This window comes from Mastigoproctus giganteus, chromosome 14 (assembly GCF_048544385.1).
Source record: "Mastigoproctus giganteus isolate SK-2022 chromosome 14, ASM4854438v1, whole genome shotgun sequence".
Classification (NCBI taxonomy): Eukaryota; Metazoa; Arthropoda; class Arachnida; order Uropygi; family Thelyphonidae; genus Mastigoproctus; species Mastigoproctus giganteus.
Genome location: NC_143588.1, coordinates 66,112,495 through 66,140,018, shown reverse-complemented (window position 1 = coordinate 66,140,018; position 27,524 = coordinate 66,112,495). Strand labels below are relative to the sequence as shown.

General features: G+C 39.0%; 1 protein-coding gene across 3 annotated transcripts in view; it reads left to right on the top strand.

Annotated features, from left to right (window-relative positions):
• Positions 1–27,524, top strand: part of LOC150075188 (poly(rC)-binding protein 3-like) — a 739,881-nt gene that overhangs the window by 642,914 nt on the left and 69,443 nt on the right. The window lies entirely within an intron of this gene.

Below are 27,524 nucleotides of genomic sequence, written 5' to 3'. Positions count from 1 at the left end.
CGTTCATATCGTGAATGTGTAGATTTTCCTAACACCCTGTGTAAACCCATGTAATCGCGCTATTTTTTTTACTGCAGGGGTTGAGAAAACATGAATGTTGTGTGCAACATTTAATAGATTTTTAATTACTACGCAATAATAACATTTAATTATAACAATTATTTAATTATTTTAACAAAATACTCAGGTGAGTATTTTTGAATATATTGTTAAAAAGGAACTGATCTTTCTGATTAGTTTCTTAAATATTGATTACCGTGCACAGAGTCCATTTTAGAGTTGCTGATTATTTTGTAACGATGAAAGATTGAAGTTTTTCAGAACTAAAAGTGAGTCCAAACGAGCGAAAGACAAAATATCATGGTAGTCACTTCAAATAAGCGATTGTTTTTCGTCTTCATTAAAATTCAGCTGTGACTTTTTTGTGTTTTGGTGCATTGCTAGAACAATTTGAGTCACTGAAAAAACGGGTGCTTACCCTCGAGAATAATGTAACTGGGAGCTCGTTAGGGACTCAAGATTCTAGATGATCAAAGAACTCCAATCTTTTAGACTAAAACTATTAATATTAACAGCAGAGGCATAATTACGATTCTGGCACCTTCGGCCAACTATCAGGAGTGCGCCTTTGATTTTCATTAATTTTTATTAAATTATTATTTAATAAATAATTCGCCCAGCAAACTGGCCGCAGGATACATCCAACCAAGACAATATACTGACGCATTGTTTTGATTGTAAAATTCGATTGTGGTGTTCTAAAAACGTGCGTAAGTGACGTCTTTGTTATATGTGGAAGCCTTAAAGCTGGATCTAGTAGATTCCGCCCTTTTAAACAAGATGTCAGGAGCTTTGCACTAGATTAGGTTAGACATAAGTCCCTCACTAAGTTATCTAATTCTTTGTGTGGAATCGGAGCAATTGAGGATGATATGTTCGGATACACTAGAGCTTTCCGATCTGCATACTTTTTAAACTGAGATATCCACCATGCAAAAGCAGCAGTCACCATGATAGTTTGTTCGCTCTCTCCATATTCCAGGTATAGCAAACCACCCATCCATCTAATGTTGATCTATGGCTACCAAAGCAGAAACGAGATGCTCACTTGTCTTGATCACCCACAGGCGCTGCAAAACTTAGTGCCATCAAATATATTATGACTCACCTGCTTCGAACCTATATAATATCTACAAACAGCGGAATGAGTCTGAAGGTAGCTTATACCTTCGTTTGATAGCCATAACAAAAAAAAAAAAAAAAATATATATATATATATATATATATATATATATATATATATTATACGAATGCTACAGTCTCTTATATATTAAAGTATTGATATACACTTAAGTAATACATATAAATGTCGAAAAACAAAACTGTCAATTACTACCAAAATTTTAACACTATAGAAACAATAATGATACCGTTGGAATCAGCGCACAAAAATATAAAAAGCAGTTAAATATAAAAAAACGTTTTTTGCTATATAGAGTAATCAGCCTAACCCTTTCAATGGTACTATCACAGATCAGCGTATATTGTAGCTATTGTAGGCTTTAGTACTCTTTATCACTCTGCAACTTTCCCATGCCATCTTTTCTGCTCTATGAAACTCGTTAGCTCATTAATCATCCATCTTGGCATCCTCCACGTACTATATTTTCTGAATGACATACATGTATTCGTGCCTTCGATGAGTACTGATTTAAAGATAATTTATAGTTTTCTTGTATTCCCTCTCTCTGTGCTTTCTTGACCAGTTAATCAGGAGTATTTTAGCATCTTAAACTGTTGTAGTCCTGCTAAAATTAAAACTCCTGCTTTTATCTTTAAGTTCGAGACTTTATTCGTCATGAGTTATTTTAGAAAAAAAGAAAATCACGTAGCTTTTACAGTAATTTTTTAGATTATAGTCTTGTCTGTCCTTTCTGTACACGTTATATTGGCCAAATCATATTTAAATTCCGAAACCCTATGTCGGAAACGTGGGACTACTTCAGACACTGGGGATGCGGAATTCGAATACGGCGAGAGCAATGTGTACAAAAACAACAGGGAGGGTAGGAGATATGCTTTAGAGTAAAAGACACATAAAATCTAAGGCAGTGTACCCAGTCGACGTCGGTGTCAAGTGTAATGTTGAGTCAGTTTAGTGTGACATAAGAACTGGGAAATCAATGTTCTGATGTGTTGCATAATGAACAGCTGTACAGGGAAATAGAATGGGCCAGTAAATCAGAATGTCTTATGGGGGGAGGGGGGTTTTAACTTTCCAGATATTGACTAGAACTTGTGAGCTGGTAGCTCACACAATAGCAGAGGTTTTCTGGATATATTTAATAATAATAATAATAATTTATTTATCCCTATTTTATGTTACACTTTTTTGGGAGATAACAGCAAAAAGGGAGGGAGAACACATAAGCCAATGGCTTTTTAGGGGGTGTTCCCTTAAAAAATTATGAATATACAAATATACAATTGAAAAATGTACAGTTCTGAAATTGTACAGGTAATGTTCAACAGGAAAGACATAAATAAATTGGAGTTTTTTTGTACATTTCTTTACAGAAGACTTCAAAAAGCATCACTACTTATAACATCATTGTGAACATTTTTACAATTAAATGAGGAGAGAAAAGAAAAGTGATGAGATACATGCACAGAAATTTACAAACTATTTGCCAACTGCCTCCTTTAACATTTGTACATTATTTCCATGTTGGTGTTTTTAAAATCCAGGAGTTGAGTGGAAGGTAATTTGAATCAGACATCCCTGGTGATGTGTTCAATTAGTAGTTTCTTGAATTGATTTAGTGAAGTGACATTTTTGATTTTTGCAGGAAGTTTGTTCCAGGTTTTAGCACCTCTGTATTTTATACTTTTCTGACCTATGGCTTTTCTGAAAAGCGGAATCTTCAGGTTGGCTTCATTTCTGAGATTGTATGATATTTCTTCTTCGTCTGTGGTTATGAAAAAGGATCTGAAGAGAGGGGGAAAGTCTGCTGTCTTCATAGCACTGTAAACAAGGATCGCCTCGGCTTTCTGCAATAGCTGGTAGATGCTTAGGAGTCTCACTTCCTTGTATCTCGAACTAACCTATGCGTTCCACGGAAGGCCCAAAATTGAACGAACGCATCGATTGAGAATGGAGTTGATTCTCGCGAGGTTTTCTTGTTTAGTGGTACCCCATGAAATGATTCCATAGGTGAAGTGCGGCTGAATTAAAGAAAGGAATACTTGTCTGAGAAGAGGAGACACCCAGGCAGAGGCCCTGGCGAGTATTCCCGCTAGTGACGAAGTTTTCTTTCGTAGGGTTATCATTTGTTTTGTCCACTTAGCTTATCATCTAGCCAGATTCCGAGAAACTTGATTTCATTCACCCTTTCAAGTTGTTTTTCTTTGTACGTTACGTCTAAATCAATATTTAGTGGTTTGTTTTTCGTTCTAAACACCATATATTTTGATTTTTCTGGATTCAATATAAGCTGATTCTTTTGAAGCCAATTATGCATCACAGAAAGCAAGGCAGAGATTTTGAGTTGGAGCTCATTAGGGTCTTTATCTGTGATTAGGATGGAAATATCATCGGCATACGCTACTAGGTGAGATGGAAGAAGAGAGAGAAATTCATTGATGTAAAGAACAAATAGGATGGGTCCAAGAAGTGAGCCTTGAGGTACTCCCCTGGAGAAATAACAGATGTCAGAGTATGATTGATTTGTTCTTAAGACAAACGGCCGATTGGTAAGGTAGCTTTCAAGGAGAAGGTTAATTTTCCCTCTCAAGCCAAGGTTATTGAGTTTGTTAAGTAGAATAGTATGGTTTATGCAATCAAAAGCTTTAGATAAGTCAAGAAACAGTGCTATAGCATAGTGACACTTTTCAAGACTATCAATGATCCTTGAGCAGAAGTCAACAATTGCAAGATCAGTGGATATTTTAGAGCGATAAGCATACTGTTGTTGATGGATGAGCTGATTTGCTTCAAGAAAACCCATGAGTCTGCTATGAAGAATTTTTTCGAGTAATTTTGCAAAAACTGAGAGTAGAGCTATTGGTCGAAAGTTGTTGATGGAGTTACAACGGTTTCCCTTTGGAACAGGAATGATTATTGCTTTTTTGAATTGAGAAGAGAATTTACCAGATTGAAAGGAGAGATTGAATATATACTTCAGTGGCATAAGAATTGAGCTAAGGACCTTTTTCAGCAGAGACGGAGATATTTCATCAAAGCCAGGGGCTCCCTTTTCTTTTATCTGATTCCCTGCTTCTAAAATCTCTTGATCGGAGAGAGGAACGAGAAAAAAAGAGTTTCTGACTGGGTACTTGGCAGATTCTCTCATTTCATTGTCTCTGAAGTCAAGTTCGTATTGAAAGATGTTATTCACACTTGAATTAAAGTGGTTACAGAAGGCAGTAGCTTTTAGCTCGTCATCTGAAATGAGTACCTCGTTTTCAACTACATCTCCAACATAGCTTCATGATTTCAGTTTCCTTTCCGGTAATAGTTTTTGTTCAAAACTGACCATTTTTTTCTTGCTTGTTATGATACCTGTAAGTTGAGAACTACAGTATTTTCTTTTCTCTGACCGAATGCAGTCAGTGACTTTGTTTCTGTACGTTGTGTATTTAATTTTATCTGCCTCGATTCCTGTTGCTCTAGCAATTCTTGCAAAGTTGTCTCTTTTCTTTAACATATTACAAATCTTGTTTGATATGAACGGGCATATTTTCCTTCTTGGCCTGGTGGCCTTTTTATTCCCCGGGCTCCTGATATATGACACGTATTTTTCATAGCTATTTAGGATATGCTTAAAAAAGCAGTTAGTTGCAATTTCAGGATCACTTGTAGCAGTCTGGAGTGATAGATTTGAAAGTATGCATGATCTCTGCTTCATTAATTTCATTTTCGATTACCATTAAGATGGGACGATGATCCGAAATAGTTGTATCAAGTATTGCATACGTGAGAGAGCATTCTCTAATTGCAAAGTCAATAAGGGAATTGTGGGACTCTCCCATTCTAGTCGGGATATCATCAGTAAGTAATCTCCATCAGTAAGAACAGAGCAACCATTTGAAGTAATGACATCTAGGAGGTCTTGCACCTGAGAGGATGAGCTTTTGAAGAATGTAATATTAAAGTCACCAATCAGTAGAAGGCTTAGGGATTTGCTTGTGAAATGAGATAGAGTGTTGTCAAGAGTTACAAGGAAGCTGTTAACTGAAGCTGAGGGAGGTCGGTATAGACACCCGATCACCAAAGGGGCAATGCGGATAAAAGTGAGTTCACAAGCTTGATCAGCCAGATTTGAGATGGGAAAGGCAGAGCATCGCAGATGACTATGAACATAAATAGCAACTCCACCACCTTTTGAATCACCTCTGCAACTTTGAAAAAGAAAGTAGTCTGGAATTTTGATTGAAACCTCAGGAGAGAACCAGGTTTCAGTAAAAACCATCAGGTCTGGATGCAGATTCCATGATGTCAGTTGAGCGAGGATTTCATCATTATGTTTTACAAGACTGCGTGCGTTCATAGAATACAGTAATTGCATATTTTGATGCTGCAGTAAGGCATAAGTTGTTTGGCTTAATTGTTGGCAAGTGACAGGGTAGAAAGATGTTTTCAGAAGAGTTAGTGTCATTGAAATTCTGGTAGGCTGAAGAGACAGATGAATCATTCGTAGACGTTATTTCCTGTAGAGATTCCTGGATATCTGAAAAACGCACGGATTGTCATTCATGCTCACTTGTTTCGATAGCTAAGTCACTAGCTGGTAACCTAGGGCCAGGGACAGGGGGTCGTCCGTAGAAAGGCCGAATGATAGTTCCCACAGGCCAACAGTGTTCCTTCAGTAATTCGTCAAAGTCTGTTTGTTGGCATTGAATGTAGAAAGAGCTGTATGACTCGTGTTTAGAAATCATTTTTATTGCCTTTGTTTCTATCTGCGGCTGCGTTCTGATGTAATGCTCTACTTCTCTATCGCAGAGTTGGGGTTCGAGTCTCGAGACAAAAATACCCTTGGTCGAACTTTTGGTTCTGGGGATTGCTCTGATTGTAGAGTTGGTGGCTGTTCCCACAACAGGAGGAGGATGTCGACGTCTGCCTGTGTGATTAGAGGCAGACAGATTCCGCTGTCTTCCAATGAGATCTGTCCGCCGCCTAGAGGAAATGACATCTTCTAGGAGTGGATTTGCAGTTCGATTGACGTCCTTAGATGTTTTCTGAGACTGACTGGGGATAGGAACATATACTGGAGGGTATGGAGGTTGCTTTGTAATAGATGCGTAAGTGGCTTCTGCAACAGGAGCATGGGTTGGCTGGAAAGTGGAATTTTCCATGGGTTTCGTCCAATTGTATGTAGGACTTACTGACCTGCTGGAGTTTCGAATAAGATCTGTCAAATCCGAAAGTTTCTTTAGTAAAATATAATTAAATTCACGCAATTTCGCGTTTTCCAATCTGATTTTTTTAGTTTCATCAAGAACAGAGACCATCATGGATTTGTGAGTGTCCAAGATTTGAAAAATGAGTTTTGTGGTCAGCTCATTTGGATTTTCATCTTGTGAAACTTCTTGGTTAAGGAGGTCAGAGAAGGAGCGATTTGTCTGCTCTGATGCCACGTCATGAGGTATGGCCTCGGATAGCCCACTCTGCCGAGTATCCATTGACGATGAGGGACAGTTGAAACACTGAGGTTCATCGTCGGGAGTGCTTGAGGGATCAGCTGGGCTAGAGCCTAAGTTATTTTCATGTTTCTTCTGCTTTTTCTTTGATTGCCTATGATTTATACAACAAGGGCCCTTCCACGAGTCAATCGCTGCCTGTGACATCTTTTTCCAGTTGGCAGTTGACATATGTATGCATTTGATGCAGTACACAAGACCGCATTCCGCATTGCATTGAAGGAAGTCTTTGCTTTTCTTTTTGCACAATTGGCAAATAATATGCACTTGCGGAGCCATTGTAATTAAGAATAAGTATACAGAATTTCTTTTGAGATTAAACAATAAAAAATATACAATATACAAAGTATGAGGTATACAACACAGAATTATTGTTATCTGAAATAATTTTAGACTAAACGTATCCGTGAACTTTAGTTAAAATTCTTCAGAAATTCAATTACAATTCATTCAAAGAGCGAATTACTTAGTAGATTCCTAATTTAAGCAACAGGCATTCCTAACAACGCTCCTAAATTTAAACAACAGTTCTGGGTTTCACACCACTGCAGATTGACTAGCAGAGGGACTTTTGAAAGGCTCAGTCCTCTTCGTAAGAACAATGGCATATTTGTTCTCTAACATACTGATGTAGGTTAGAGGCAACAAAAGAAATCAATACGCTTGATCTGATTATCAACAGTGACTCTTCCCTGCATTAATAATTAAAGATAACGGAACCACTATGTAGCAGTGATCATAACATATTGATGTAGGATTTACTTCAGGACACAACTACTATCAAGGGTAAAGGGAGGGGGATTTTATCGTAGTAAAGGTGACTACAATGGTCATAGATTTTAAATTCTTTGCAGTAGGGCCGACTGATTGTGTTACCAATTGAAATAATAAATGGGAAGCATTCAGGAAAATACTCATAGAAGCTGGTAAGCTTTTTATATCAACTAAGATATTGTTCGATGTTTAGGCCTAAAGTGATCTCAGATGAACTGATAGAACCATGGCAGAGAAGAAAAATGTACGAGATCATTGCAAATTATCAGGGAACACAGATACCTACATAAAGTTAAAACCAGTCTGCAATCATGTCACTAAGGAAGTTAGGCAAGCTAAGGCAAAGTGCGAAAAGTCTTTGGCTGAGAATGCTAAGAAAAGTAGCAAAGAATTCTTTCCTTATTAACGCTAGAAGGAAAGGGGTAAACCACATTGGCCCACTAGATATATACGTCATAACTATTGATGATCCTGTTCAGGTTGCTGACAAACAATAAATACAGTGGAGGCGCTTATTGTGATCACCTCGGGACCTAGCTAAACTATTAAAAATAACCAATGGAACAAGAATGCAACTGTTCGGCGTTGTTTATTGATGCAGAGCGGAAATGTGAATATAAAAAGATTTTAACATTAAAATTAAGTAAGATAAAAAGAAAGTCATCAATAAAAATGAAACTCTCACGATGTTTCTGGAAATTCATAGAAACGACCAAAGAAAATATTAACCGATTTTAATATTTTCTTTAGAATTTATAAAAGGGTTAATGCCCTGCTGTAAAACAGTCAGATTGGTACAAATACGATCTTTCTTTCGCGGAGTAACGACACCGATAACCATATGAATTGTAACATCATCTTGACAGGAGTGCAGTTATAAGGAAATTACAGCACGGATTTGTTAAGGGGAGAGCTTATCTGAACTATATACTTAGCTATTATGATTCATTAACAAATACAAAAAATAATTTTCACATCATATCTTTAAAACTGTTTACACTGTTCAACATCAGAGTGCAGTCCAAATTGGAGCAGTGTGACATTGGGAGATAGTTCTGCTATGTGGGTAAAGGGATGATTGAGTGGCAAAGGACAAAGGGTTGTTATAAATGGGCATTGCTTTTCTTGGATTAATGTTATTGGAGTTCCTCAGGGTTCGGTCTTGGGTCTCCTTACTGTTTTCAATGTTTATGGAAGCCATATCAAGGTTTTAGCTAATTTTTCAGATGTTACGAAGGTTGTCAGGGTAATTAATGACAAAAATCAAGGCTTTACTACTGCAACATGACGTAGAAAAAGTAGACAGATGGGCTGATAAGTGCCATTTGAAGTTTAACATTGATAAATGCAAGATAGTACTGCACATGGGTAACAGTAATCCAAACCAAATTGGTGGTACTACACTGAAGCTAGTTGAGAATGGAAGAGAATTGTACAGTTCGACTTGAAGTTCTCTGGGAAATGCAGATGTGCTGCTGGGACAGCTCTTGGGGTTTTTACAAAAATACCCCAAGGGTTAATCTCCTCATTGTCCCGTTTTATAAGGCAATGGTTACTCTGCATCTTGAGTCAGAAATTCGCATTTTAGAAAGGATGTGGATATGTTGGAAAGGATGCAGAGGAGAGCAACACGATTAGTCAAGGACGTCAAGGGTACTCTTACCATGAAAGATTTCAGTTCTGCAAATTGCAACGGTTGGAAACTGAACACCTGCGAGGAGACCTAACTGAAGTGTTTTAGGCTTTAAGTGGTTTGAGTAAGTTAAATGCTGATGGTATCCTTTCTCTTTCCCCTTTCTCACACATAAGGGGACTTAAACTAAAAAAGGGCGGTTGCAGGATAGAAGTGCGAAAAATTTCTTTTAGCCAGAATTGCTGATTGCTGGAACAAACTTACGTCTGGTCTTGTGGATGTTTGTAGTATGGATAAATTTAAGGAGGATTCGGAAAAGTAATATGGGGGATGAACAAATGAGGTGGGTAGTTTTTGTTTTTTTTTTTTAAAGAGAGAGAGTACTTGTAATGGGATCAGTGTCACATAGCTTTTCATCACTCAAAACAGGAACGTGACTATAGAATACATACAATTTACATGGGCTATATATATCGACTTCTCGTGGTCTTACTTACTTCAGAACTTTACTAAAATAACTAACGCAGATTTGGACATCTTCTGCAGCAGCAGAGTCATAGATGTAATTGCTATCAGACAACATTTTCTGGTAAAGAGTTTAACATAGTTTCTCTTCTCATTCCCATTTTATCTATTAATTTTAAATATTTTCCTTGATATCTGTCATTCTCAAGAATGAACGGAAACTGTCTGCGGATGAAGTTTTCCTAACCCTGCAGTATTGTGCCCGTTCTGAGGAAATATCCGTGAGAAACTTGACCTTTATGCAGAATATATATGCTTGCATGTGGGGACTTACATATAAACAGGGTGTTTCATACCATGTGAGTACTTTAAAGAGCGATTCAGGACCTGCAAACAATGAAAGGAATTCTTACGAACAAACGTATGTCCGATTCCGAAATGTTTTAGAGAAGTGGCTATTTGAATTTTAAAAAATGGCCATGGAGTTTTCAATAGCAAAAAATAATATAATAATGAATAAGAAGAAGCAGATAAGATTCATACTAGGTAAGTTTTACTTATTCTTATTTATTATATATATATTGTTATTTTTTACCATTGAAAACTCAACAACTATATTTTAAAATTCAACCAGTGATAACTCCATAACCGTTCGGAGTCTGGCGCATGTTTATACAAACTTTTTTAATTGTGATGAGTTTCGGAGGGATAGTTGAATGTCACCTGGGAAAAATGTATACTGCTGTTCAGGAATTAAACTTTCACAAATTGGCAAAGTGCTGAAGAAATGGAAGTCCAGATGTGATATTGATCCCAATAACTGACCAGGATGGCGTGAAATACTGACCGACAGGAGCCGACACATGGAGACAACTGGCTACTGGTCTCGCTATGACTTTCAGAATATGAGTTTGGAGCTGAGAGCAGCCACAGGAAAGCCTCTGAGTGTTCAGAGTATTGTGCTGCAGCCCACAAGCCTTTGATAACAGAAACAAATGCACACCGAACCTGGATTGTGCGTCAACGGGAATCGACCTGGAGTAAAGAGTCACTCTATACACTCGTTCAGCCTAATGGACGTGTTTGGATATGGGACGAGGGAAGGACAGCAACCTACCAGTCGTTCATGATCAACTGCAAAGCATAATTTTGTCTATATATATATAATATATAATTTGAATATAAATGAAGAATATGCCAGTCATGTTCTTAATTTATATTCAAACGTGTAAGTGGCGAATAGAATGTAAAGCAGTACGTAACACAACAAGAAACAAATAAGGGGCGAATAGAATGTAAAGCAGTACGTAACACAGCAAGAAACAAATAAGGGGAAAATAAATCAAGATAAAAGGTGTTGAAGGAATACGCTCCTAAAATAATTTAGAAAAAATTCCAATTAATTCAAATTTGGGGTGCGTCCCCTCGACGGCACCAGGTCCAAAATACGTGAAATATCACTACAGACGGAGACGAAAAACCGATCATAAGAACGTGATGACCAACAAGGTGAAACTAATAAAATAATCTGACCATTGTGTCCAACTCGTCAGAAGGCCACAAACAAAGTCAACAGTTTCCGGGAATTTTATATATAAAACTTTATGGAGAAAATCTGTGCTACAAATCTCATTAATTACTTGTCTGATTTATTTTTGAAGTATGCTTCAAATTTTTATGTATTTACGTAATCGTGTTTTTATAATAAAATTATAAAATTATAATAATTCTATAAGCACATTTCATTTAAGATAGATATGTATTTTGTGAAAAAGTTATGGTGAGTCGATCTCGAGAACTGCTCATTTCTAAAATAGGTGTAAATAATATGTAATAATGTGGTGTGAAAGATTGCCGGTCCCTGGTGTTGAATATTCCTGGGTTTGTTGTCCCTACTGTAAAGTTTGGAAAAGAAACGTCATGGGGCATTTTGGAAATCAGTCATTACCATGAAAAACACCTGGGACGTTTCTCATTGTAATGGCTTTGTCCACTGGTCTCAGTACATGAAATCATGAATGCTGCATCCTACACTGATGTTCTGGACAAATCTGTATCAATTTTATGGGTGGATGCGGCTCTTAACCTTCCAACACGACAACTCTCTCAATGTCACAAAGAAAGGCTTGTGGGTTGAACAGATAACATTGAAACGTTCCAGTGGCCAGCACAACGCCACGACCTTTGCTCAATTGAACATCTTTGGGATGACCTGGAATTCAGAATTAGAACCCGATCAAGAGAACCCCCTCTTCATAAGTGAAACTACGAATGCTTTAAAGGAGGAGCGGGCCACAGTACCAACAACTTTCTACCAAAAGTTCATGTTTATACTCCGGCACGACCATCAGGTCATTGGAGTTCACAATAAATCATCGATACAAATGCTAATCGTATTTAGCAGTTACGGGCTTGAACCCCGATCCACTCAAAGAGTGCGTGCTACTGCACTAATGCTCCTGACCACACAGCTACGTCAAGCGTAAGTTAATGGAAAGTCTCCTACGATGCATAGAGGAAATCGTTAAAGCCAAATGTGGGCCAACACACTGTTAATTTATTTGAATACATATTTTGTTCATAAATAACAGTTCATGACTTTTGGTAGGATAGTGTATGTACATGATAGAGTCATTGTATTCATAGGTTTATTTCACTGTATTGAAAAGCTGCACTAATTCCGTATGCAGTGCCTTAAGTACATGAACAAACTGTCATATTCGTGTATAAACTAAAATGAGTTATAAGCAAAAGGATCATTTTAACGTAGCCATCTACCAAAGTAGTTAAATTAATTAATTACATTGGCATCGTTTTGGTTATATCTCATATTGTGAATGCCTTCACAACGAATTACCATGGTATTGTACTACCTACCTCGAATAAATAACACTTCACCAGTGGAGAAGACTACTGTTATTTATTCTCAGCGGATACCACCACCCAGACGGCACCGTTTCAAAGCTTGTTGGCTTCTCTTCGGTGGGTGGGCAGGTTTAAAAAAAAAAGGGGCAGGTTCCGGGGTACCTGCCCACCCACCGAAGAGAAGCCAACAAGCTTTGAAACGGTGCCGTCTGGGTGGTGGTATCCGCTGAGAATAAATAACAGTAGTCTTCTCCACTGGTGAAGTGTTATTTATTCGAGGTAGTACTATACAATGGCAACTCGTTGTGAAGGCATTCACAATATGAGATATAACCAAAACGATGCCAATTTAATTAATGAATTTAACTACTTTGGTAGATGGCTACGTTAAAATGATGCTTTTGCACTAACCTACATGTTAGCCATTCTACTTCGTAGCATGAGGCCTTTGTCCTTAAATATTTTATAGTCATAAGCAATTGTGAACATCGTTGATGGTGCAACGATATTTTTTGTTCTTAAACTTCAGCCTCTGTTAGTTGAACTTACTGAACGTGCATCTAGTTGTGGACGTCTATTCTAATGCCCTTATGGAATAAGAACAGATGGCCAGTTTGGTAAGACAATCAGATCTAGCATAATACGTTGCGTGATGGCATTTCTTTTTAAATGTTTTTCATCCTCGAGAGGTGTTCTGTATTCATCAACCTAGAGAAAACCATCAAAGAGAGAGAGAGAGAGATCTCGTCTCTTGTTTCTCGGTAGACCATCATATATATTAAGTGATATGATCTTTCTATAGTGATTTACCTGGCTTTTGCGACATTCACTAATGATTCCGTCCGAGTTCTTTATAGATCAACGAGCCACACTCATGTCTTGGTTGTGGTTATTTTCAAATGAATCTACTCATGTGAAAAGTCTCTCAGCCACAGGGAATGTAAAGTTGGTACGGTAAATTAATTTATATCGTAACTAAACTCAGGTGCAGTGGTTACCTGCCCTTTCTGAAATATATATATATAAATAATCTTTATTGTGTATAAAGGGTGTATACAATGTACCGTTCACAGCAGGAATGCCAGGGGCTTCACATTGGCTTGAGGACGGGGCCCACATCGAAATTCGGGTTCATCCCCCAGGGTCCACAATATAATAAGTTTCAGTTAAATTATTCCCAATATACTCATAAAGATATTATACAGTATTTTTGACATTATATACAATATTATATAGACATCCTTTTTAAATTTATTATACTGCCCACCCACATTACTGTGCAGTTTATCCGGTTGAGTTTAGGCCATCAAGGATCTCTCTCCGGTATTTGCGATCCTTTGAAATCTCTCCCTAACAGATCTAGTACAGAATTTTTATGCGTTTGACCATCAGTTTCTAGATAACAAATTGCACTTGATAAGTCTAGCAAGAAAAAATATATTCTTATAGTTTTTCAAAAATAATATATTTTGTGAAATGTTACTTGATATGAAACGGGCTCTCTTGCGCGAGTATTTCTCTTTTCTAACTCAGAACTCCTTCAAGTTCTTAAGGGTAATTTCGGTAAAGAATAATTTGCATCACTTACATTCTTGAAGTAATGCCTATTTAATGAGGGGACGGAAGGAAGAAGGGGGAGACTGTGCATTGCACCATAAAAATATACGTATGCATTGCTTAGTGCAGAAAAAAATGTCTTATAATGGTTAAGTTTTTCGGTGAATCTATCACTCTCTAAGAGGGCGCTACGACCACTGTGTAGTTTAGTGCGAAATTTTTAAATATAAATCTCTAGCATTAAAAAAATATATAGGAATTTTCGAGAAAAATCCATAAATTGTTTATTTTTGCATATAAAAAAGTTAGAACTGAAGTCAACAGAATAGTTTTTTTCTTAAATATTTATCGGGACACTTTTCAAAAACTTTCCTCAAACTTTAGGAATTATTTCCAGGATATTCTACTTAAAAAAAATTTTTGTGAGCGAGGTAAGCGAACTTTTGAAATTGATCATGTGTGAATAAGTATAAACCGAAAGTGATAAATCCACTATTAAAATTCGAAAGGCATAAAAATTAGGAAAGAAGATAAAAAGATATATTAATTTTTACGAACATATGCTTGCATTCGTTGAAGGTTATATTTTTCCTCTTTTTTCATTTACTATTTTCAGCATAATATTAACATGGCAGTAAAAGCTTCTTTAGCAATATCTGTTTCGAATTAGCTTGTTGCGCTCCTTAAATATTTAATTATATTAAGAGAAAAACTTCCACTATTACGAAAACTGTTTCGAAGTTTCCTAAACCATGTGACCAATCGGGAAATGTAAATATCACTACTGCTACCATGTGCTTTGGTTTAAATGGCACTGTTATTGGCCTGCTGCACGTCATGCACCACTGCTGATATCGTTGTGAGTTTTGGACCACGAAAAGACTTCAGGGTATACGACTCTAGCAGACTTTCATAAAATTTCATATGTTGTTGCAACTTCAAATACCAGCACTTAAATTTAGAATAATCACAAATTTTATACAAGTTCCAGATAGCAATGAATATACTCTTCTCTTAGACACTTCATTAAACTTAAGGGGCCCTTTTCAGTTTCTACCCCCAAAAGAATGAACTTTTCCCCTGTTTTCATAAGAGATATATGGATTATATCTGAGTTTCTAAAAATAAAAAATTAGCGAAGGCAAATCAATCGAAGCTTTTAAGACGGCAGTTGAAGTTTTTCAGCATAGCATTAAGGTCAAGTCTTTCACACTTATCTTCTCGACACGTGTAAACCACGAAATGTTTAAATCAGTATACCGCGCACAAAGTAATATGATAGTCTGTTTTCACCAATGAGACCTCTACATTCTGTTCTTGTTACTGAGTGTTATCATTAAAAATTATTGGATAATAAATTAAGAACAGAACAATTATGGAATTTTTGTGGTGGGGGTTTTGGATTTATTTAGGAATATCGATTTCGAAAGTTGCACACTATTGTTCTTTGGAATGAGCAATCTCCTGTTGAGCGGTTAAGAAATGCACAAGCAACTCACTGGAAAGACGCAGAGCCAAACAGATTAGTCAGGGATTAATGAATGCTGTTGATCTCTCCCTGCTGTTAAAGATCAATCGCCGATGTAATCAGACAATGCAAAAAACTTGGGGGTGGAGTTCGTTATTTTAGTGGGATCAGCGAACATACAGTCAGGAACCCCGTATTGGTTCCATAGGTAGCGCTGTTCATCGACGAGTTCTGTTTTCCTATTTATGTGTCATCTGCACCATGCATAAGAAATACACGGCGCTCCTTTTATATTTATGACTCTACGCCATTCTGTTGTCCGCGCAAAGCGCAGTAGGGGGACCACGTATTGTCATGGCTGACATTCTACGTATCGAGCTCATTTATATTTATGTCTGCCAGTGTTCGTAGGTAAATGCACAATCGCAGACTGTACTCCCATAGGTATGCTAATAACGAGCTCTGCGATACGCTCACGTAATCCGCGTGTCGGCAATGCACCCTTACCATCTGTTTCCTAGTTTTCCTCGAAACTACTTGGAATAGTTGTACAATTAGGCGCCGATGTAAAACTCATTTATATAAATCGTTTGATCATTAATACTTCAGGACTATGTACATAATTCACGACCAGACTACTCTATATTAATACCCGAACTGCTGGCAACACCAGAAGTTCTGCATACATGATGCTGGCAGAATCCTCATTAACTGCCAGATGGTTGCACAGGAGAGGATATGTTAATTGATGTCAGCATGTTTAAGCAAGTATTACTCTTCGCACCAAAACCACCAGATTTGCGATGCTTCCACCAGTTCTGTTGTACGTGCCAATAAACTTCCTCTGTTGAAGGCTAACGCAATGTATTAATTTCATTTCTGACTTCGTAATTTTGGAATTACTTTCGTCGTCAAAATACATTGGTTTGGCGTAGACTTCAGCGATTGGAATTCCACGCATAAGTGAGTTGGGAGGGCATTACTAATTAAAAAATTATGCATTTCTTCTAAAATGTCAAATACAATCGCAATATTTATTAAAAATTAATATATAAAATTAGAAGTTTTTCTATGTTTGCTTATCTTTCGTTAAGTGCTTCAGTTTTTCGTAATCGTACTCTGAATGTAATTTTAAAGGGCAATTCTGCCTGGATAAAGAAATAATCTTTAGTGATAGTTAATAAATATCACTTGTACTTAAAACACACACACCATGAAAAAATCACCACATTTAAAAGAACCTAAATGTTAAAGCGAAATGCAACATAACAATTATATTCCATTTCACGAAATGCACAATTTTAGTTATTAGGCTACTAAATTCCAAAAGAATTTCCTTTCAAAATAAAGTGTTGGTAATAAAATTTTACTGCGATTTCGGAAGAAATTTACCTAATCAAAAATTGATAACAGAAATTTCTAGAGTTTTGAGCTTCAGAATTCTTACTACGTTCTTAGTAGCAGCCTTTTTAAGTTTTCGTCTTTAAGTATTTTTTAAATCTTTTTTAAGTCTTTCGCCTTTTTAAGTTTTCTCCTCATTATTATAGAAAAAACTGAAATCACAATCAGCTTAGTTTACTGAAAAACACCTTTAACCGGGGATTTCAGATAAAACGAAAAACACTACATTTGTTGCTTCTCAATAATTGATCAACGTTTTCCCTCCACAACATTATTCAATATATACACACAGTGATCACTTAATTATGACCAACCCATCCGTAATGGACTCTGCCGCATAGCTCACAGCATAAAAACGTGAACAGCTTCGTACGCTAGGGCAGTGGTAATTTGCAGCTGGTCGTGCAAGTCAGTGAAAAAGTAGCAGTTATGCCACGTAATAAAGATATCACAGTTTAAGAAGGGCATAATTATGGGAGCTCATGCGCCGGGTGCTTCCATATTGGAAACGGCACGTCTTGTCGGTTGCTCAGTGCCCACTGTGATTAAGGTGAACAAAGAATGGTGTCGAACTACCTCCCACTGACAAAACTGTAAAAGGTTATGCAAGGTGGATGTTCATGGTGAGCGAAGAGTGCACAGCACTGTACAGACTCAACGGCAGGTCACTAGACGACAGTTGACATCGCAATACGATATGGGGAATGCAAGAACAATATCCCAAATAACTATACGCCGACGTATTATTATTATTAGTGGGGGTTTTTGCGGATTCTAGGGTCCCCCCACCAATTCGCCGCATTGTCGTCTTGTGGTGAGAAAGCGCCGTCACCGACCGTTTGTGCATAATGTTGGAATATGTGATTTTTTTTTTTTTTTTTTTTTTTTGGCGTTGAGTGGCCGGCATCAGGCGATTTAGCAACCGGGGGACAATAAACACGAGTTTGATTGCCCCCTGTCTCACATCTCTAGATTCATCTTTTACAGGCCAGATTCATCTTTTAGCTCCTGCTGAGCGTCCCCAGAACTGATGGTTTCGGGAAGCCCGCGGAAATATAGGAAAGGAGAGTGGATGTATAGCAAGGAGAAGATGGGAAAAAAGGGATGGGGGGAATATAGTGATAGAAAGCTGGAGATGATAGTTAGAGGCATCCACATTGAAATAGGAAGGAGGAGTCGTTATTTAAAGTGATAGAGTAGAGCATTAGACAGTATGTCCAGGAATCCCACTTCTCAGTAGGGAGAGCAGGCAGTGAAGATTGCAGCCCCAGGTGGGGTCAGCAGATCCAACCCCTCAGTAGGGGTCAGCAAGCATTGAAGATCCCACCCACACGTGGGGGGGTCAGCAGGTAACAAAGATCCCACCACAGGTAGGGGCCAGCAGCAAAGATCCTGCTCCAGTTGGGGTCAGCAGTGAAGGTTCCAACCTAGGTGGGGTTAGCAGCATAGATCCTGCCCCAAGCAGTGGTCAGCACAAAGGATCCCATCCTCGGAAGATCAGGGTCTGCAGTGTTTTCTACCAAGGTGTGGTTCTGTAGGCCAAGTGAAGTGTCTATCACTGGATATCACTATGAATGAAGTTAGGTAAGTCAGAGTTGAAGGATTGGTCACATTAATGTATCTGATCAATCTGATCTTGTTAGAGCTTACACGTCAGGATGTCGTTGGTGCTGTCCTTGAGTAATAGTTTTCCTACGCCTGAAGAGGGCATTAGCATACCTATAGAAGGCTGCATAGTTAGCCTGAGTTGCAGTTAATTCCGGTGCTCCATCTTGGGTGTAGCAGCCAGTCTCAATTTCAAGTTGTGTCCAGATGTCCACACATACAGATGACAATCATACATCAGGTGGCCCCCCAAGATTCTCCTTTTCCGCAGGTGCAATCTGGGGTGTCTGCGAGGCCCATGCTGTGAAGTTTTTCGTTGAAGCTACCATGGCCCGTTAACAAGAATAGGGCATAAAGCCCTGGAGTGAACCATTTCGTGTGGTTTTTGCTGTTCTCGGCTACCTCTGTAGGAATTTACGGATGATTGCTCCGTGCTGTGTGTTGTTCCATTTCTCCTGCCACCTGGAGACTAAGAGCATTCTTATTCTATTCAGATCTTGTTTAGCAGGAATGGTGAGGTCTATCTGGATGTTGTGAGCATATTCCTGTACGTTCCTTTTGCGGAGAAACTATCTGGTGATAAATAACTTCCATATCAAGAGGAATCTTGCTGGAAAGGACCTGGAGTGCAAAGGTGGAGGTTGTTCTGCAGGTCCTGGTCATTGCTAAAAGGGCAGCCCCATGGGCCTGTAGTAGTTGATTTCTCACAGCCTGTATGTTGACATGTGCGGCACCTAGAACGTTTGTTCAACTCCACCTCGTATCTCTGTGAAGAACAGTATCACTACAAATGGACCAGATATGTGTGTGTAACGCAGGTTTGTGTGTGTTCTGTTGTTCTGTTCTGGCGGCTTGGCTACCCAGAAACATCAGTCACCTGGACAGATGATTCTGGGTGTTCATCCACACCACGGGAAGGTGGGCCAGTCCCAGTAAAACACATACCGTCTCGAAAGAGACTCTGACCCACCTGGTGTTGTCAGCAGGTGGGCCAGGAACCTCTGGGGGCCCATTCCAGAGGGAAGAGAGGAGAAAAAAAAATTACCCGTAGTGCAGGTTGTAAAATTAAAAAAAAATAATAAAATAACTAATAAATAAATAAAAAAAATAAATAATAATAATAAAAGCTAGTGGTGCGTGCCGGTAATATATTATAATAATAAAGTAATATATTTATGTATGAAAAATAAAAATTGATAGTATGGAAAATTTAGCTAAAAAAACTGATAATAAAAATAATAAAAATAAAAATAAAAAAATACAGAGAGAAAAAAAAATTTGAATTTAGCCTTCCCCTTCACAAGTGTGAAATCTAGGCTGTAGAATTGTTTATCTGGTTTTGGTTGGCATTGGCATACAAGGTCTTTCGCCGGGTAAAAATGCCAGATGCAAAGGCCTGCAAGGAGGAAAGATTGTCTGGAGTCTGGATTAGTTGATCCACATTGGTTAGGGAGAAGTTCAGAATGTCTCTCTGAAGTTGATCTCTGAGATCCTCGTACAAGTCACAGTCAGAAAGAAGGTGGTACCAGTTTTCCTTGCCTCCACAAAAGCATAGGTCGGTAGCGAGAAGCCCCAGTTGGTACAACTTTTCATTTAGGGAGCCGTGGCCGGGCACCAAGGACGTTTCAAGGTTGAGAGAGAACCAGGATCTTGCAGTTTTGGTCATCGCAAACTTTACCTCGGGAAGGAATCTTTTGGTTACTGTGCCTTGTGGAGACGTATTCCACCTGGTTTGCCAGATGTTGACCACTTCACTGTAACATCTTGTTTTTTCACACTTAACATCTGCAGTGAGATTAAGCTCAATATCCAGAATACAGGTTGGTATTTTTTTTCTGATTCTGAAGCAGAGCCCACGGAAGATTCTAAACAAATCAAGCGGGAGAGTTCCCGCAATTACCTGAATAGCTGCCGTGGAGACAGTCCTGCATATACGGTGGGTGGCCAGGATCTTTCCTCTTTGAATGGAATTCAGTTTATTTCTCATTTTTATAATAACTGCACGGTAGAACCACACACCGGCGGCATAAGTTACAATGGGTAGGAATACTGTTTTGTAGTATAGACAAACCCCAATCACTTCGAGAGACTCTGAGGATGGAGGCAGAAAAACCTTTAACTTTTGTGCTGAGGTGTTGGAGGTGTGGGAAGAAGCAGCGTTTGTGGTCTATAGTTACCCTCTAAGACCCTTGCTTGCGTAACTAAAGGCAGTTGCACACCAGAGATCTTGATTTGCCAGGGTATCCTCAGGTCAAGTTTGTTCTTGAAGATCATCATTTTGGATTTATATGGAGTTGTTTAACCTGGTCCAGATGGAGAGATTGGACAAAACATGCTGAGCATTAGCTTCCAGAGCAGAGCGTGAGTTTCCAGACACGATGATGGTGAGATCATCCGCAAATGCTACAATTTTTGTGTTGTCAAAGGAGTTACCAAGCAATTTTGGAGAACCATGTTCCAGACCAGGGGCCCCAGGACGGATCCCTGAGGACAACCCCGGTAGATAGGCCTTCTTATCTGAAGAAATTTTGATTTTAATACTGCACAGCGCTCTGAAAAGTAGTTCTGGAACAGCTTGTACAAATTGGAAGGGCATCTGGCGGCATGGAGACGTTCAAGGCACTTTCCCACCATACAGTGTCGAAGGCTCCTTCGAAGTCGACAAAAATAGCTAATTCATATTTGGAGGTTGAGTTCTCCAGGTGCAGGAGCAGATCAAATTTTGTCCTCTTCGCAGCAGCGGCCTGGTGTGAAGCCATACTGGGATGGGGAGATTAAATTCTGTGAAAAGAACAAAGTGGTAACTCTGTGGGCCATTAGCCGCTCTAATATTTTTCCAAGGTTAGCCAGTAGTGAATAGGCCTGCAGGACCGTGATTCAGTTAAAGGCTTATTTGGTTTTTTAATGAGCCAGAGCAATGCCTCTTTCCAACACTTAGGGAACTGGCTGTCTCGTAGACACTTGTTAAACAGTAGCAAAAGGTGTGATGGTTTTAATTTGTAGAACCTGAGGATGAAGACATATTCAATAATCTCCATGCCCAGACATTTCCTGAGATTGATTTTTTTCAGTATTGCATCCAGCTCTAGCATGGTAAAGGGGGCAGCTAAGGACTGAGAACAGTAATTAGCATTTTGTGCTCGAAGATCAGCATGTTCGGGAAGGTCTTCCAAGGGGTCATCAGTTGGGAAAGGATTGTCCAGAATGAGATTGACCGAGTCGTGCCAATTAGTTGATTCATTCGTTCCTACGACCACAGACCCTAAGAAGTGTGAGGTGAAAGTCTTCCCCCTTATAATTTTGTAGAAGAGCCCCCCCCCCAGGGATTTGCACTGCCAGAGTCCTTAACAAAGTTGGTCCACGTTTCTTTTTTCCTGTTTGCTATTGCATTTGTGTACTGATTCTTTTTAGTGATGTAGTCATTATAGAGTCGGGCAACATCTGGAGGAGGCCATCCACGATTCCGCTGGTACTGTTTACGGGCGTGATGGACATCTTTACGAATTTTACTGAGTTCCACTGTCTACCAAGAGCAGATCCTGGGAGGGAATGTCTTCTTCTTGGCTGATATGTATGAGGCTTTAGTTATGGATTGCTGAACGAGATCACATAGTTTGGTGACCAAAGCAGCGTCAAGGTGGTCCAACATGGAAAGTGGGAAGTCATGCTCAATTGATCCATCGAAGGCTGCCCAGTATGTTAACTGGGCAGTAGCCTGTATGTTGACTCTGTGTCCCCATGCGCCATGAACCCCATACGCCGACGTAAGGGGTTCAACAGCAGACAAACCAAGAGACACTCTCTCCACGCCGCTGATCATCGCCGAAGGCGAATGCTGTGGTGTCAACAACATGCTGGTTGGATAACAGAGGACTAGAAATGAATGTGCTGGAATCCAAATACCGGGTTCAACACGCCGACGGATGGCTTCGTGTTTGGTTCAAGCAACACGAGTCCGTGGACCCATCGTGCATGGTTCCCACTATCGAGGCAATTAGCGGAGGTTGCTTAATATGGGGCATGTTTTGCTATCAAGAACTAGCACCCCTGGTGCGTATGGGCCAAGACGTTACTGGTGCGGTCTGTATGTGTTTCCTGTCTACGGTGGTTCCTAGGTGTATGCCTATCTCTCATACAGAATCTCTGTAAACGGGCCTGACATAGTATTAGTGCGTGTACTGTAGTATGTGTTGTTTATGTCAGGCCACTTTGCCACCAGGGAGCAGCTAACACCTGGATAGCTGATTCCTTGTCCCCAAACTCGGCACGTGAAGCCGGACCTGTACCAGTAGTCTGTTCTGTAACGCACCAAATCCCGCATCCACCAGTGGTGTGCCATACCAGTGGATGCCAGCAATCCCCCACTCAGATCGCCCACACCTAGGTACTAGCGAAAAAAAAAAAAAAAAACAACCACAACTCATAAGTTGCGATAGCTTGTACCTAGGTAGTACAAAGTAAAAAAAGCAAAAGTAAAAAAATAAAGGTAAAATAAAATAGATAGATAAAATCCCGGCTGTTATCCGTGCGAACAATGGCCCCAACACAGTATTAGGTAGGTGGTCATAATAATAGAAGTAATACTAACAGAGATGGAAGGAAAGAGTAAAGATAAGAAGTAATAGTAACAGAGATGGAAGGAAAGAGTAAAGATAAGAAGTAATAGTAACAGAGATGGAAGGAGAGCGTAAAGATAAGAATACTGTATATGCAGTGATGATATGCCACTGATGTCTGATACAAAAGAATGGAGATTATAGATTTTTTTGGGAAGATCAAAAAAAGGCACGAAAAGAATATGGATTGAGAATAAATTGAAAACAGTAAAAAAAGGAAGGCGTGATCAATATGGAATTTGAATAAACTTTGAAAAGACTGCAGTTATGGTGGTGGAAAAGGATGAAGAGGAAATAACTATTACAATGGATATGAGGATATTACAAGTGGATAAATACAAATATCTTGGCTGTCTGCAAATAAGCGATGTGAGATGTAGAAGTTCCGGGAAATTAGAACTAGAATTATAGTGGGTTAAGATGTAAAAATTGCTAGCGTCATTGACGGGATTCAGACCCAGACCATTTTCACTCATGTGGGGAAGTCGGTGATTATAACCACTGTGCTACTTGCGAGAACAGAAGAGAGTAACAGTTCATATGGCATGGATTTCCTCATGAATTAAACATTCTCAAGTCAGCAATTGACAATGAGCTGAATAAATAGAAGTCCAGAGGTGAAACTGGGCCCAAGAAATGAGCAGGAAAGCGCAAAAAATACTGACTGCCTTTGGCCAGCCGGTAATCTCGTCTCGTCTCGCCACGCCATCAGACCCTAGAGAATCTGAGTTTATTGTTGCAAGCTGCCACACGCAAACTTCTAAGTGTTTCCACGACACACAGACAGCTGGATGTCGAATTTTCACGAAAGAGCTGCAGCCCGCAAGCCTTTCATAACAAAAACTAATACTATTATAGTTGCAGGGTTTTTATGTGAACCAGCAATTTAGGCCATATTGAATAGTATGTAATATGTCTGTAAACTGCGTGTGGTTTATTTTGTCTGTTTGCTGGGCGAAAAACGTTAGAGTAAATATTCCGGAAGAAAAAACCATGCTACCCTCGCCAGAGACCAACTAACTCATCCACCATATGAAAAAGCCTATAAAAATTCCTCGCGTCATTGAAGGGATTCTAACTGAGGTCTTTTACAGGTGTGGGGAGGACGGCGATTGTAACAACTGTGCTACCCACGAGGGCAAACTGTTGATTGGCATGGTGCAAGACACACCGAACCTGAATTGTGCATCAATGGAAATCGATAGTAATATTAATACATTATTCACATCACTTTGTTTTTTGCGTACAGTAAATTACATCCATTATTACTTTTTGCAATAGCTTATATCCGCCGGACAATACAATATAAGAGTTGGTATTAAAAATAAAAATGCTGTTTCTTCAGCATCTCTATGAATTAGCACACCGAGGGAAAAAATTGGAGAGAGAAAGAGAATTCAACTGTTGTTAGTTAAAGTAGAATAGTTTATAAGTGTCAATCCTTTAGTGAGTGGTTTTATTTAAAAATGAAATCAGTTATTAAAAACATTTAAAAAATGGTAAAAACATGGCAATCGTCTGCAAATGCATGCCGAGCTAGAATATAAGCCGAGTGTGAATTTTAGAATACAAGCCGAGTGGATTTTGTATCTAACCTAATTTATTAATTACCGGCTATCAAATACTGTACTGTATACACAATATTTTGTTAAGATTAACGAAACTGTCAGCAGTCCTCCTTACTCAAGGAGGACTGCTGATAATTATAGTGTATTTTACTCTGATGCATTTATTCAATATTTAATATACATTGAGTGATCACTGAATTATGACCACCTACCTAATACTTCGTAAGTCCTCCTTTTGCCCTCAGTACAGCAGCTATTCGACGTGGCATTGATTCAACAAGATGTCGGGAGCGTTCGTGAAGTAGGGCCAACCAAGCTGCGTGTAATGCGGTCAGAAAGGCAGGTATGGAGGTGACTGGTATATCCAGACGCCTGATATGCCTTCCCACAAGTGCTCTATGGGATTGATATCGGGAGAAGTTCGGAGGCCAATCGATATGCTGGAATTCAGAACTGTGTTCCTCAAACCATTCCTGCACAACAAATGCCCGATGGCTCGGCGCATTGTCATCTTTGAAGACACACGCCATCGCCATTCGGGAAAAGTGTAACATAGCGGGGTGTACACAGTTAGCAAGTGATAGCGGAGACCACTGATACGTTGCTCCACATGCACCAGGGGTCCAAGTTCCTGCCAGTGAAACATGCCCCACACCATACAACCGGCTCCACCGGCCTGCACTTTTGATACCATGCATGATCGATGAAGAGCCTCATGTTGTCGACGCCAAATCCGTACACGACCATCCACGGTATGGAGTAAATAACGTTACTCATTCGACCAGCACGCTTTCTTCCAGTCTTGTAACGTCCAACTTGCATGCTCTTTGCAACAGGCGAATCTTTTACGCCGATGAACCTTGGTTAAGAGAGGATGCCGTAGGGGCCGTCTGCTGATATAGCCCATACGTGCGAGCGTGCGTCGCATGGTCATGCCAGATATTGTTCCGGGTTGGCCCATGTTGTATTGGGTAGTCAACTCTTCAACAGTGCTGCGCCTCCACGAGTCGTCGGATACGGCGTTCACCTCTAACATCAACCTTTCGCTGACCTTTGCAGTTTTGCCGTCGGGTCGTTGTTTGACCATTTTGTCGCCAGGCCTGGTACACTTTAACTACGGCGGCTTACTGAACCGCTGACACCTTATCTATGCTACGTAGGTCGACTAACTCCGCAATCTCGGACCTCACATGGTCAACGGGTCGCATTCAGTTTTCATAGGGGTGGTCATAATTCAGTGATCACTCAGTATATATATTTTTTTCAACTTCCATATTCCAAATTTCACTGATTACGGATTACGTTCTGCTAAGATGCACCTGTGTGATGAAACTCGTGTCTTTCCCATCACAGTTCACCTTCGAGGTTTTTACGCACCTTAATTTATTTCCGATCAAATTGATATTTCAGCACCAACTATTTCCCGACTTTTTCAAACATAAAACAGTTTTCCATTAACTCTGAAGTTAAATCTGAGATGTCAAAAAAGACATTTTATTAAAGCAAAAATTAGGCATCAGAAGCTAAACTGGATTAGCTAATGAGCGGTGAATAATTAATTTTAATTATTTTTATAACAATAATTTGATTCGTGCTCTGAATAAATAGTGCTTATGGTGACATGTCTTTTATTATTTTAACAGTTATGGTTAAAATAACTGCATGCAAGGGTTTTTTTTTTCCCCTCTCTCTTTTATGGAATCCATTTAATATTACTAGGTAACAATGTAGAGCTGCATCTCCGTGTCATCAATGTCTTAGATACCATTATCTATTGCGGTTAGGCATGTAAGCTGAACTTTAAATTCAACAGCCCCTTCTTTACAAGGAACTTCGTCTTGAACTAGTATGAAAAGCAGTAAATGGAATACAGCCGCACTCCAATGACTGCTCATAATCGTGATGCTCTATATATATGCCAGAGCTATAATGAATGATGCTCTGTCTTATAGTAATCGTTTCATGTTATCCGTGGTAATGGTGTAGTCAACAAATGCTTCCAAACTTGACTCTTTTTTTTTTTTTTTTTTTTTTTTCTCTCGATTATGTGAAGTGCTGCCCAAATGGGTAACATCCTAACAAAACAAGTTTTATGATAACTGGGGCACAACGCAATTAATATATATACGGAGAACAAAAAACGGTAATGACTTGGCCTCCAACTCTTGAACATGAGCGGTGGACACACATTGGCAATTTAAAGTAGCAGTAACATTTTGGCGCATGGAAATGGAAATTATTATTTTCAGCAGCTGGGAAGAAGTGCAACTTGGCCATTACTAAGTTAAATTTATTTCAAAACCGATCTAAATCACCCGATTTAGTTGAATATTTTCAAGGTAGTGCAATAGTAATGCAGGATTGGTCACTTCTGTTAGTTGATGTTATATTAAAATAGCTACCATGAAATGAAATATTTTAAAAGTTTCCAGTGAAGATTAAATCGAAATTCTGTTGGGTTATTTATATTATCAGGGTGAAGGGGTCGTTTTAAATCCAATGCCTTTGATATCAAGTATAAAACCCTACGATGCCAAAAACCTCATTCTGAATTGGATTTATTTCTTTTGTGAAATCACGTATAATTTTATAATAATAATAAAGGCTACGAAAACTATTATCGTGAGTTATAAAATTTCAACTATAGTGACATTACTAGGAGATATTATGTCAAACGGCAAACTTAGGCATATAATATACAACAATAATATTAATCAATTTTATGCGAAGCAAGCCATCTGAAAGTCTTGTCAATTGATCACTGAACAGTGCCACGTTTGATCCAAGAAACCACTAAGCACATTCATCATATTTGAGCACAGAGATAAGAGACACTGCATCGAAAGAAGAAATATACGATGACTGGTAGATCT